Source organism: Scyliorhinus canicula, chromosome 21, assembly GCF_902713615.1.
Source record: "Scyliorhinus canicula chromosome 21, sScyCan1.1, whole genome shotgun sequence".
NCBI classification, from domain to species: domain Eukaryota; kingdom Metazoa; phylum Chordata; class Chondrichthyes; order Carcharhiniformes; family Scyliorhinidae; genus Scyliorhinus; species Scyliorhinus canicula.
In genome coordinates this window covers 59,742,538-59,755,197 of record NC_052166.1, presented here as the reverse complement: position 1 = coordinate 59,755,197, position 12,660 = coordinate 59,742,538, and positions in this window count along the sequence as shown.

The following is a 12,660-nucleotide window of genomic DNA, read 5'->3' as shown; positions in this document are numbered from 1 at the left end:
GGATGAGCCGGCTGTTTGAGGGGGTGGAGGATGTCTGTGAGCAGTGTGGGAGGGGCCCTGCGAATCATGTGCACGTTTTGGTCCGGCCGGAAACTGAAAATGTTTTTTTGTGCGGTTTCAGCATCATTAAATAGAATCATAGAATTTACAGTGCAGAAGGTGGCCATTCGGCCCATCGAGTCTGCACTGGCCTTGGAAAGAGAACCCCACATAAGCCCACGCCTCCACCTTATTCCCATAACCCCCGCAACCAAATAATCCCACCCAACCTTTTTGGACACTAAGGGCAATTTATCACGGCCAATCCACCTAACCTGCACATCTTTGGACTGTGGGTGGAAACCGGAGCACCCGGAGGAAACCCACGCAGTCACGGGGAGAACGGGCAGACTCCGCACTGTGACCCAAGTCGGGAATCGAACCTGCGTCCCTGGAGCTGTGAAGCAACTGTGCTAACCACTTTTGCTACCGTGCTGCATTGGTGGTTCTGTATTTTGTTGTGCAGCCTGGTCTCCTGGAGGCCATATTCGGGGTGTCGGACAAGCCAGAATTGCAGATGGGGGTGGGGACAGATGTTTTGGCCTTCGCTTCGCTGATTGCTCATAGGTGGGTCTTGTTCAGGTGGAGGTCAGCTTCTCCACCCTGTGCCTGGGCGTGACGGAGGGGGGAACCTGCTGGAGTTTTTAGCCCTGGAGAAGGTGAACGTTTCTCCAAGGGCGGCTAGTGATGGGTTCTACAAAAGTTGGGGTTTGTTCATTATGCATTTTGGAGAGTTGGTTACCATTGACGATTGAAGGAGGAGCGGGAGGGGGAGGGAGGGGAGGTGCGGGTTGGTTGGGAGTGGGTTTACTATGTTGGGTGGGTTTTTGTTAATGTTGTAAATTGTAAAAATGGTAAAAATTTGGGATAAAAATACTTTTAAAAAAAAATCAAGAGGGATTTGTTTCTTATTCCACCTTTTGGAAATTGCATCGGAAGAGTTGGACATCTAAATTCATCACAAAGATAGTGTTGTGTTATTCCCCCTGGGGTAATACAGACTGCAACTGGATGCAGTTGTACTGGAAAACAGACACCAAACTTAGACGGTGGTTCAATACGATTTATTGAACTTCTGTAACTATGCACACAGCTTGCTGCGCGTTGACACTCTACTGCTCTAAGTGTGCTAACTCTAACTAACTAGACCAGACTAACGTGTAGAAGGTGCTAAATGATAGATACACCCTGACTGTCACTACAGCTGTCACCAGTGGAAAAGAGGCGGCGTGCTGATGCCTCGTGTGTTTTACAGTAGGAAGCCCCCCCTCTAGTGTTCTGTCTGGTGATTGGTTGTGTTCTGTCCTGTGTGTTGATTGGCTAACCTGGGTGCCTGTCGTTGCCTGTCTTTACCTCAATATGTGCATGAGTGCATATTATGACTGCATGAAAGAAGCCAGTCTCGTCCTGAATCTAGCAAAAAGACAATTTGCCGAAGCCCAAAATTTCATATGTGGGACACATCGTGGGATATGGTCAAATGGCCCCAAGAGGTGCAACTATACTGGGATGTTCCAGAACTCAACCACAAGAAAAGAGCTCTTAAGCTTTCTGGGAATGAACTGATTCTATCGCAAGTTGGTGCCAAGCTTTAGCAGCGTGGTAGGACTGCTCACAGAGCTTTGGAAGAGGAACAAGCCTTTTAGTTGGATGGAGGACTCCGAAGAGTCATTCAAACATTTAAAAAATGTGCCAACAACAAAACCAGTGTTTCAAGTTATCCTTCAGTCTTTTGAGACATTTTCTCAGATAACATCAGCGGGGTTCTTAACAATAGCGCCTTTCACAAACTCAGCACATCCCAAAACACTTTACAGCCAATGAAGTACTTTTGAAACTTTGTCACTGTCGTAATGTTACCAAGTCACACATTGCCAATTCCCACAAACATGCAACATGATAATGATCTGATAATCACTGTCTTTTATGATGCTTATTGAGGGATACATATTGGCCGTGACACTGAGGATAGACAATTCCCCTGCCCTTCGATCCCAGCTCTGGGTCACTGTCCGTGTGGAGTTTACACATTCTCCCCGTGTTTGCGTGGGTTTCGCCCCCACAAGCCAAAATGTGCAGGGTAGTTGGATTGGCCATGCTAAATTGCCCCTTAATTGGAAAAAAATAATTGGGTACTCTAAATTTATTTTTAAAAGCCTACCTCTTTGACCAAAATTTTGGTCACCTGACCTAATATATCTGCTTATACGGCTTGGGGTAATGCTTTGTTTTATGGTGCTCCTGTGAAGCATCTTGGGACATTTGCATTATATTTAAGGAGCTATATAAATATACATTGTTGTTTACATCACCTCCTCTCTGGTTAACCAATGTTGCAATAGAGTTAGGGACCCATAACTTGTTTAAAGTAAAGCAAGCTTGAAATCCCAGTTACCCCCATTGGGGGAATAAAGCCACAAAATTCTACACTTTTAAAACAAACCAAACAATCTTTCCTACACAAATTCAGAAAACTGAATGAATTTAAATTGTCTATCTGAGATTCTAACATACAGAATTAGACTGAGCCAAGCATAAATTCACAGGCAAACTGTGGTCGAACACACTAGACTGTATAATAAATGGCAGATGTGACCAAGATGGATCCCATGGATTTCTCACCAACCCCCATAGATGCCAGACCATTGTGAATCACAATATTTTGTTAAAACTCTATTTCTCTCGCATGGGATTTTAACTCTTCACTTCTGAAGACGTAGCCTCAGAATCCCCTCAAAGGTTGTTCCATCTCAGACTACCTCAATGACCGCTCACCTCTTGATGGTTCAATCTCCTCTCCTGAGACCACAGACTATGGGATTCATGAAGCTGCACCCCCACCTGTAACTACCAGCACACTTCCAACTCTTTAGCAGCACTGTCTTCACTCCAGTCTCCCAGCTGCACCAAGGTCAAACATACTCCCAGGGCTTCTCTGATCCCTGGCACAGAACCATGACCTTCTGACACCTTCTAAACTCTGTAGGATTTATCGGAGCCCTTACTGCCTGTTGCCTGCTAACAACTCCACGAGCTTCTCTGTGAACTGCCAATCAAACAAGATCCAAACTGCAACCAACCCCCTCTCCAGTAACACACACATCATTTGATACCAAAGAACCTTCTTAAGTTTGATCCATTTGTAGGCACTGAACTGGGATGACACGGCATTCATTAATAAGGTGCCTGTGTATATTCCCAGATCTTGATTCGCATCAGCTAATTATTGGCGGGGGGCGCGGGGGGGGGGGGACTTCAGTTGTGTTTTGGATCCTCGACTGGACAGGTTACGTCTCAGGTCTCTGAGTCCATCAGGGGTGGCAAAGAAGTTATTGGTGTCATGGAATAGATGGGGGGAGATGCAGGCTTGTGGAGATTTAGGTTTCCGAGGGTTAAGGAGTTTAATCTTTTTCCCACATCCATCAGGTTTACTCCCGGATTGACTTCTTTGTGGTGGATGAGGGGGACGGGGTACCTGGCGATAGTTGTCCCTCATCATGCTCCCCATTTTGTGGACTTGATGTTGGAGCCGGGCCGCTCTCAGCGACCCCCCCTCCCGTGGAGATTAGACACAGCTCTGCTCGCGGATAAGAGGTTTTGTAAAGTCCAAAGATGTGCGGGTTAGGTGGATTGGCCATGCTAAATTGCCCGTAGTGTACTAAAAAAGTAAGGTTAAGGGGGGGGGGGTTGGGTTACGGGTATAGGGTGGATACGTGGGTTTGAGTAGGGTGATCATGGCTCAGCACAACATCGAGGGCCGAAGGGCCTGTTCTGTGCTATACTGTTCTATGTTCTAGTCTCGCCTTTTCTTTTGCTTCTGTGTTTTGAGAGCTGTTGACTGTGTAAGTTGCATGGTATTAAAGTAAAACCAATATCAAACTGTGTTCTATGTAAGCGTGTATCCTCAGCCACTGGGGAGTATGTTGTGTCGAACAGGATTGAGGTCTCGCCTTCCACGTTCTGGGAAGCCCTGGAGGGGGTTATTGTGGGAGGATAATCTCTTATAAGGCGCATAGGTTAAATCTGGGAAGGTAGAGAGGCAGAGGCTGGTGTGGTGCACTCCATTCTCGAGGTGGTTCGCCAGTACTCCGTCTCCCCGACACTGGAGTTATTAGCGGACAGAACAAAATTGCAAACGGATTTTGAATTGTTGTCAACGGGTAAGAGGTGAACCCAGCTGCATCGCTCGAAGGGGGACTTCTTGTGAGTATGGAGGCCTGTCGTTTGCTGGATCATCTGCTGAGATGGCAGGCTGCCTTCTGGGAGCCCGTGCAGGTCAAGGACTCCCCTGGAGGGTTGGTTTCTGTCCCTGAGAAGGTTACTGAGGTGTTTGAGGCCTTTTACTGTGGGTTGTATGAGTCAGAGCCCCTGGTGAAGGGTTCATCAATGAAGCAATTTCTGGATGAGTTGACCTTCCCGGAGATAAAGCAGGAGCAGAGACAGGTGTTGGAGACGCCGATTGGGCTGGAGGAGATCATGAGACATATTTGGTTAATACAGACGGGCAAAGCTCCGGGTCTAGATGGGTTTCCCATTGAATTTGCAGTTTGCTGGTCAGCTGATACCACTTCCACTGGATGTGTTGAATAATTCCATATCCGGGCGGATGTTGCCGGCCATGCTGACACAGGTGTTGGTTTCCTTGATTCTGAAAACCACATGGATCCCATGGAATGTCGGTCGTATCGGTCTACTTTGTTGTTAAACGCTGTGCCGAATATTAGCTAAGGTGACGCCAATACGTTTGGAGCCCTGCCTACCTGGGGTGTTCTCAGAGGAGCAGACTGGATTTGTTAAGGGTTGTTGGCCAATATTAGGAGATTGTTTTTTTTGTCCTTTTTTATAAATTTAGAGTACCTAATTTTTTTTTCCAATTAAGGGGCAATTTAGCATGGCCACATCTTTTGTTTTGTGGGGGTGAAACCCATGCAGACACGGGGAGAACATGCAAACTCCACACGGACAGTGATCCAGGGCCGGGATTCAAACCCGGGTCCTCAGCGCCGTGAGGCAGCAATGCTAACCACTGCGCCACCGTGCTGCCCACATATTAGGAGATTGTTAAATGTTGTGTTGTCCCCCTCCTTCGGGACAGAGCCAGAGGAGATTATTTTGATGGAGACGGGGAAGGCGTTCGATAGGGTTGAGTGGGTTCCTCTTTGAGATTCTTCGGCGGTTTGGCTTCGGGGCAACATTTATTTCATGGATTTTATACAGGGCCCCCACCCTGAGTGTGCGTACGAACGCCTTGAGCTTGGGTTATTCCCAGCTGGACAGGGAAAAGGCAGGGAGGTCCATTGTCTTCGCTTTTGTTTTCCTTTGGAATCAAACCACTGGCCGATGCTTTGAGGTCATCTATCAGATAGAGGGGGATAGAGCGTGGGGGGAGGGAGCACAGAGTGTCCTGGTATAGGAATGATTTGTTACTATATATCACGGACCCACTCTCCAATGTGGGGGGGGGGGGGGGGCATAATGGAGTTGCTCAGGAAGTTTGGCTCCTTTTCAGGGCACAAGCTAGAGATGGGCAAGAGTGAATATTTTCCAGCTCTGGGAGAGGCGCTGATCCGGGGAGGCTGCCGTTTTGTCCGACTGTATCTGGGAATGGCGGTGACCCATGATTAGGTCACGCTCCATATACCTAACTTTTGAGGGATACATATTGGCCGTGACACTGAGGAGAGACAATTCCCCTGCCCTTCTTCAAAATAGCGCCGTGGGATCTTTTGTGTCCACTTCTCTTGGTCTTCAGTTTAAAACTCGAGTCCTTGTTTTCCAATCCTCCTTGACCTTGCCCTCCCTATCTCAACACCTCTCCGCCTCCACTTTTCTAGTCTGTTGGATGGAGTGAAGGCCGATTTGAAAAGGTGGGGTGCACCCCCCCCCCCCCCCCCCCCCCCCCCCCCCCCCCCTACAACCGACCTTGAAGATGAATATTCTCCCAAGGTTTTTGTTTTTGTTCCAGCATCTCCCAATCTTTCTTCCCAAAGTTATCTTTTACAGGGTTAATAAATTGATATCTGCTTTTGTTTGGGCTGGTAAGACTCGACAGGTATGTGGGACATTTTTGCAACGGGATTGGCAGCCGGCGGGCGGGGGAAGTTGGCACTACCTAATCGGTTATGTTACTATTGGACGGCAAATATTGATAAGGTGCAGGGCTGGTTCAATGATCCAGAGTCTATCTGGGAGGTGGAAAGTGGAGGTTTCGTGCTTAGGGTGGGGGTCTGAGGGCCCTGGTTACTGCACCTTTCCTGTTTCCCCTGCTGGATTCGCTTCGAGCCCAGTGGTGATAGCCGCTTTGAGGAATTGAAATCAGTTTAGGCAGAATTTTAAACCAGATTCCATGTCACTGCTGGCTCCGATATGCAGGAACCATAGGTGTATGCCGCCTGGCTTAGATTCATCATTCAGGGCGTGGGAGAGGGAGGGTTTGGCAAGGATTAGGGACATGTTTCTGGAGGTTAGGTTCACAGCCTGGTGCACGATTATTTGCACAAGGAGCTTCCTTCATTTCCCCTGGTACCGTCGCCTTTGCTTATGGATAGGGTCCTGTCCTTGGCCGAGTTAGGGGAGGATAACATTTCGGATGTCCATGGACAGATGTTGGCAGTGGAGCAGGCATCATTGGAGGAGGTAAAGAGGAAGAGGGTTTGGTCTTTGGGGGAGAGGATGTGGAGTGAGTCTCTTCACAGGGTCAACCTCACATCCTCATGTGCGAGGTTAAGCCTGATCCAGTTCAAGGTGGTGCACAGGGAGCACCTGACCAGAGTGCGTATGAGTGGGCTCTTGTCGGGAGTGGAGAACAGGTTTGAGAGGTGCTCCAGGGGGCTGGCATCACACCCGCATGTTTTGATCTTGCCCAAAGCTCGATCATTTCTGGGTCTCCTTTTTTGATACGTCAGGCATTTTTGCCGTTCAGTTGGTGGTCAATTTTGGAATATCGGAGTCGCCAGTGCTGTAGATGGGGGGTGAGAACAGATAGAACATAGAACAGTACAGCACAGTACAGGCCCTTCAGCCCACGATGTTGTGCCGACCATTTATCCTAATCTAAGATCAACCTAACCTTTTTTATAAATGTTTTTTAATTGGGTTTTTGAACAAGGTATAATTACCGTTATGTATACAAGATAAGAAACATATATATATATACTCATATATAGAAGAGGGCACACCCAAACATACCAAAGAGAAGAAAATAGTACATAGTAAAAAAAAAATACAATAAAAAATAAAATAGAATAACTGGTAGGGTATTGTGCACTAGCTCACCAGCAGCAGCTCTGTACACCTGGCAAAATTATTTACAACACGTGAGTAGGCGACTGTTTGCGGGGGAAGGGGGGGGGGGATTGGGGAGGCAAATATATTTGGGTGCCGGGGAGATAATTACAGTGTGCGATACTTGGCTGTGTTTCGTGTTGTTGTCGCCTGCTTCTCCCGGACGGATTTCGCTGCCGTCCCATGCTCGCCTCCGCTTCTGCTGCTCCTCCCGTCCTCCGTCTTTATTTTCCTCGTTCCCCGCTCCTGGAGATGTCATGCTCGTTTTGGTATCCCGTGCCTTCCTTCCGGCTCCCGTTTCCCTGCCCCCCCACCCCCACCTCGCTGGTTCTCCTCCTTTGTCCCCCCCCCCCCCCCCCCCCCCTACCCCCCCACCCCCACCCCCCCACCCCCCCCCCCGTGGTTCACCTTTCTTTCCTCAGGTTAGCTGTCTCCCCCCCCCCCCCCCACTCCCTCCTGGTCTATCTCTCCCTTTCATGCCTTGACTACTTCCCCCTGATTCTTGGCCACCTGGCTATTCTTCCTCTTGTTCGTTGGCCACAAACAGGTTCCGGAACAGTCGCGTGAATGGCTCCCACGTTCTGTGGAAGTCGTCGTCCGACCCTCGGATGCCGAATTTGATTTTCTCCATTTGGAGAGATTCCGAGACGTCGGACAGCCAGTCTGCAGCTCTGGGCGGTGCTGCTGACCGCCAGCTAAACAGGATTCTACAGCGAGTGATCAGGGAGGCAAAACCACAAAGAGCAGAGGTCCCAGAACAGATCCTTGCGGGACACCACTGGTCACCGACCTCCAGGCGGAATACTTTCCATCCACTACCACTCGCTGTCTTCTTTCAGCTAGCCAATTCTGTACCCAGACAGCCATATTTCCCTGAATCCCATGCCCCCGAACTGTCTGAATGAGCCTACCATGGAGAACCTTATCAAATGCCTTACTGAAATCCATGTATACCACATCCACTGCCCGACCTTCATTAATGTGTCTCGTCACATCCTCAAAGAATTCAATGAGGCTTGTGAGGCATGGCCTGCCCCTCACAAAGCCATGCTGACTATTTTTTTTTTTAGAACAGTACAGCAGAGAACAGGCCCTTCGGCCCTCGATGTTGTGCCCCGATGTTGTGCCGAACAATGATCACCCTACTCAAACCCACGTATCCACCCTATTCCCGTAACCCAACAACCCCCTATCGACTATCTTTAATCTTTAATCTTTAATCAAACTATGTTTGTCTAAATAATCATAAATCCATCTCTCAGAATCCTTTCCAATATTTTGCTCACCACAGACGTAAGACTGATGGGTCTGTAATTCCCAGGGATCTCCCTATTCCCTTTCTTCAACAGGGGAACAACATTCGCCTCCCTCCAATCATCCAGTACTACTCCAGTGGAGAGTGAGGACGCAAAGATCATCGCCAACGGTGCACCAATCTCCTCCCTCGCTTCCCGTAGTAACCTTGGGTATATCCCGTCAGGCCCAGGGGACTTATCTATCCTCATGCTTTTTAAAATTTCCAGCACATCCTCCTTCTTAATATCAACCTGTTCAAGTCTATTAACCTGGTTCACACTGTTCTCATGAGCAACAAGGTCCCTCTCTCTGGTGAATACTGAAGCAAAGTATTCATTTAGGGCCTCCCCATCTCCGCACTCTAGTTCCCTCCACTATCCCTGATCGGCCCTACTCTCACTCTGATCATCCTCTTATTTCTCACATAAGTGTAGAACACCTGGGGTTTTCTCTAATCCTTCCTGCCAGGGCTTTTTCATGCCCCCTTCTAGCTCTTCTCAGTCCATTTTGAGTTCCTTCCTGGCTACCTTGTAACCCTCTAGAGCCGAGTCAGATCCTCGCTTCCTCAACCTTACGTAAGCTTCCTTCTTCCTTGAGACTAGAAGCTCCACTTCTCTTGTACCCCAAGGCTCCTTCACCTTACCATCCTTCCTCGTCTCAGTGGGACAAAAACTATTCAGCACTCGCAGCAAGTGCTCCTTAAACAACCCCCACATTACTGTTGTGCATTTCCCTGAGAACAATTGTTCCCACTTTATGCTCCTCAGCTCCTGTCTAATAGCAGTATAATTTCCCCTCCCCCAATTAAATACCATCCCATACTGTGTGTTCCTATCCCTCTCCATGACTATGGTAAAGGTCAAGGAGTTATGGTCACTGTCACTGAAATGCTCTCCCACCGAGACATCTGAAACCTGGCCTGGTTCGTTGTCGAGGACCAAGTCCAATATGGTATCCCTCCCCTAGTCGGCCTATCTACATATTGAGTCAGGAATCCTTCCTGTACACACCTGACAAAATCTGCTCCATCCAAACAATTTGCACTAAGGAGGTTCCAGTCAATATTAGGGAAGTTGAAGTCACCATGACAACAACTCTGTTACTTCTGCACTTTTCCAAGATCTGCCGCCCAATCTGTTCCTTTATCTCTCTGCTGCTATTGGGGGGTCTATAGAAAACTCCCAATAAAGTGACTGCTCCTTTCTTGTTTCTCACTTCCACCCATACTGACTCAGTAGACAAACCCTCCTCAACTACCTCCTTTTCTGCAGCTGTGGGGCACTCCCTAATTAACAGTGCCACTCCCCCTCCTCTTTTACATCCCTCCATATTCTTCTGAAAACATCTAAACCCCGGAATATCTCACAACCATTCCTGCCCCTGGGAAATCCATATCTCCGTCATGGCCACAACATCATAGTTCCAAGTACTGATCCATGCTCTAAGTTCATCTCCCTTATTCCTGACACTCCTTGCATTGAAACAGACACAATTTAACCCATTCCGCTGAATGCAACTTTGCCTTATCAACTGTCTATCCTTCCTCACAGACTCGCTGCATACTATTTCTGCCTGTTCAACTACCCTACCCTCTGATCCATAGTTCTGGTTCCCATCCCCCTGCCAAACTAGTTTAAACCCTCCCGAAGATCTCTAGCAAACCTCCCACCCAGGATATTGGTGCCCCTCCAGTTTAGGTGCAATCCGTCCTTCATGCAGAGGTCCCACCTTCCCCATACGATATCTCAATGATCCACATATCTGAAGCCTTCCCTCCTGCACCAGCCCTGTAGCCACGTGTTCAGCTGCACTTGCTCTCTGTTCCTTGCCTCACTTGCACGTGGCACCGGTAGCAATCCTGCGATCACTAATCTGCTTGTCCTGCTCTTTAGCTTCCAACCTAACTCCTTAAATACCTTTTTAGATCCTCATCCCTTTTCTTAGCTATGTCGTTGATGCCTATGTGCACCACGACTTCTGGTTGCTCACCCTCCCCCTTAAGAATCCTGTAGACTCAATCCGAAAAATCCCTGGCCCTGGCACCTGGGAGGCAACATACCTTCCGGGAGTCTCGCTCGCGACCACAGAATCTCCTATCCATTCCCCTAACCATTCAATCTCCTATTACTATTGCTTTTCTATTCCCCCCCCCCTCCCCTTCTGAGCCCCTAGAGCCAGACTCAGTGCCAGACTGGCCGCTAGGACCTTTCCCCGGTAGGTCATCTCCCCCAACAGCATCCAAAACGGTATACTTGTTTTGAAGGGGAACGGCCACGAGGGATCCCTGCACTCTCTGCCCATTCATTTTCTTTCTGCTGACTGTAACCCAGCTACTCTTGTCCTGTACCTTGGGTGTGGCTACCTCCCTGTAACTCTTCTCTATCACCCCCTATGCCTCCCGGATGATCCAAAGTTCATCCAGCTCCAGTTCCCTAACACGGTCTCTGAAGAGCTGGAGTTGGGTGCACTTCCCGCCGGTATAGTCAGTGGGGGCACCGGTGGTATCCCTCACCACCCACATCCTACAGGAGGAGCATGCAACTGCCCGAGCCTCCATCCCCTTTGAGCTGAATTCACAAAGTGATTTAAAGGGGGAAAAATAAAGAAAGATTAAACACCCGTTAGGCCCTTTAAAAAATATATATTATGCTGCTACTCTCCCAAGTGAACCCTCAAAAATTGAGGATTCTGCGAAAAGGAAGAATGATAGCTTGTTGCCCCCAAAAAACAAAACAAACAAAAAATAAAAAAATTTTAAATTAAATTTTTTTTTAACCCAAAACAAACAACTCTTATTACAGAATGCAGCTGCACTGTGGACCAACTGGAACTCCGCCCTTCGACTCTGCTCCCAGTCAGCTGCACTCTCTGTAAACTCCGAACTCCTTTCACGCTCTTTGAGGCAATGTAGGAAATGAAATGAAAGGAGCTCCTTACTCCCTCCTCACCTAACTCCCTCACTCACAAAACTCTCACTATAGCACTGAAATGCACCCAAATTCAGCACTCCCTCAGTCACCAAACTCTCATTATAGCACTCAAATGCACCCAAATTCAGCACCCTCAGTCACCAAACTCTCATTATAGCACTCAAATGCACCCAAATTCAGCACTCCCTCAGTCACCAAACTCTCACTATAGCACTCAAATGCACCCAAATTCAGCACTCCCTCAATCACCAAACTCTCACTATAGCACTCAAATGCACCCAAATTCAGCAGTCCCTCAGTCACCAAACTCCCACTATAGCACTCAAATGCACCCAAATTCAGCACTCCCTCAATCACCAAACTGCCACTATAGCACTCAAATGCGCCCACATTCAACACTCAGTGCACTCAGATGTCTAGCCTTTGCCTTGCTGATAGCCTGGAGACGTGATCTGCTTGGGGGGGGGGGGGGGGGGGGGGGGAGTCTCCGGTGCCATCTAAGGCCTCGGCTTGGTTGAAGGACCTGATGGTAATTTTGCACCTTGAGTTGATCAAGTAAACCATGATGGTGGAAATTAACTTTGGCAGCACAGTAGCATTGTGGATAGCACAACTGCTTCACAGCTCCAGGGTCCCAGGTTCGATTCCGGCTTGGGTCACTGTCTGTGCGGAGTCTACACATCCTCCCCCTGCGCGCGTGGGTTTCCTCCGGGTGTTCCGGTTTCCTCCCACAGTCCAAAGATGTGCAGATTAGGTGGATTGGCCATGCTAAATTGCCCTTAGTGTCCAAAATTGCCCTTAGTGTTGGGTGGGGTTACTGGGTTATGGGTTACCATGAAAATCTTCTTTGAATAAAAATATTCTTTTAAAAAGATGTTACAGCAGGACACTTGGAAAAATTCAAGGCATTCAAGCAGAGTCAACATGGTTTTGTGAAAGAGAAATCACGCTTAACCAATTTATTAGAGTTCTTTGTGCTGTGGATAAAGGGGAATCGGTGGATGTACTGTACTTAGATCCCCAGAAGGCATTTGATAACGTGCCACATCAAAGGTGATTGCGGAAAATAAAAGCTCATGGTGTAGGGGGTCAGCATATTGGCATGGATTGA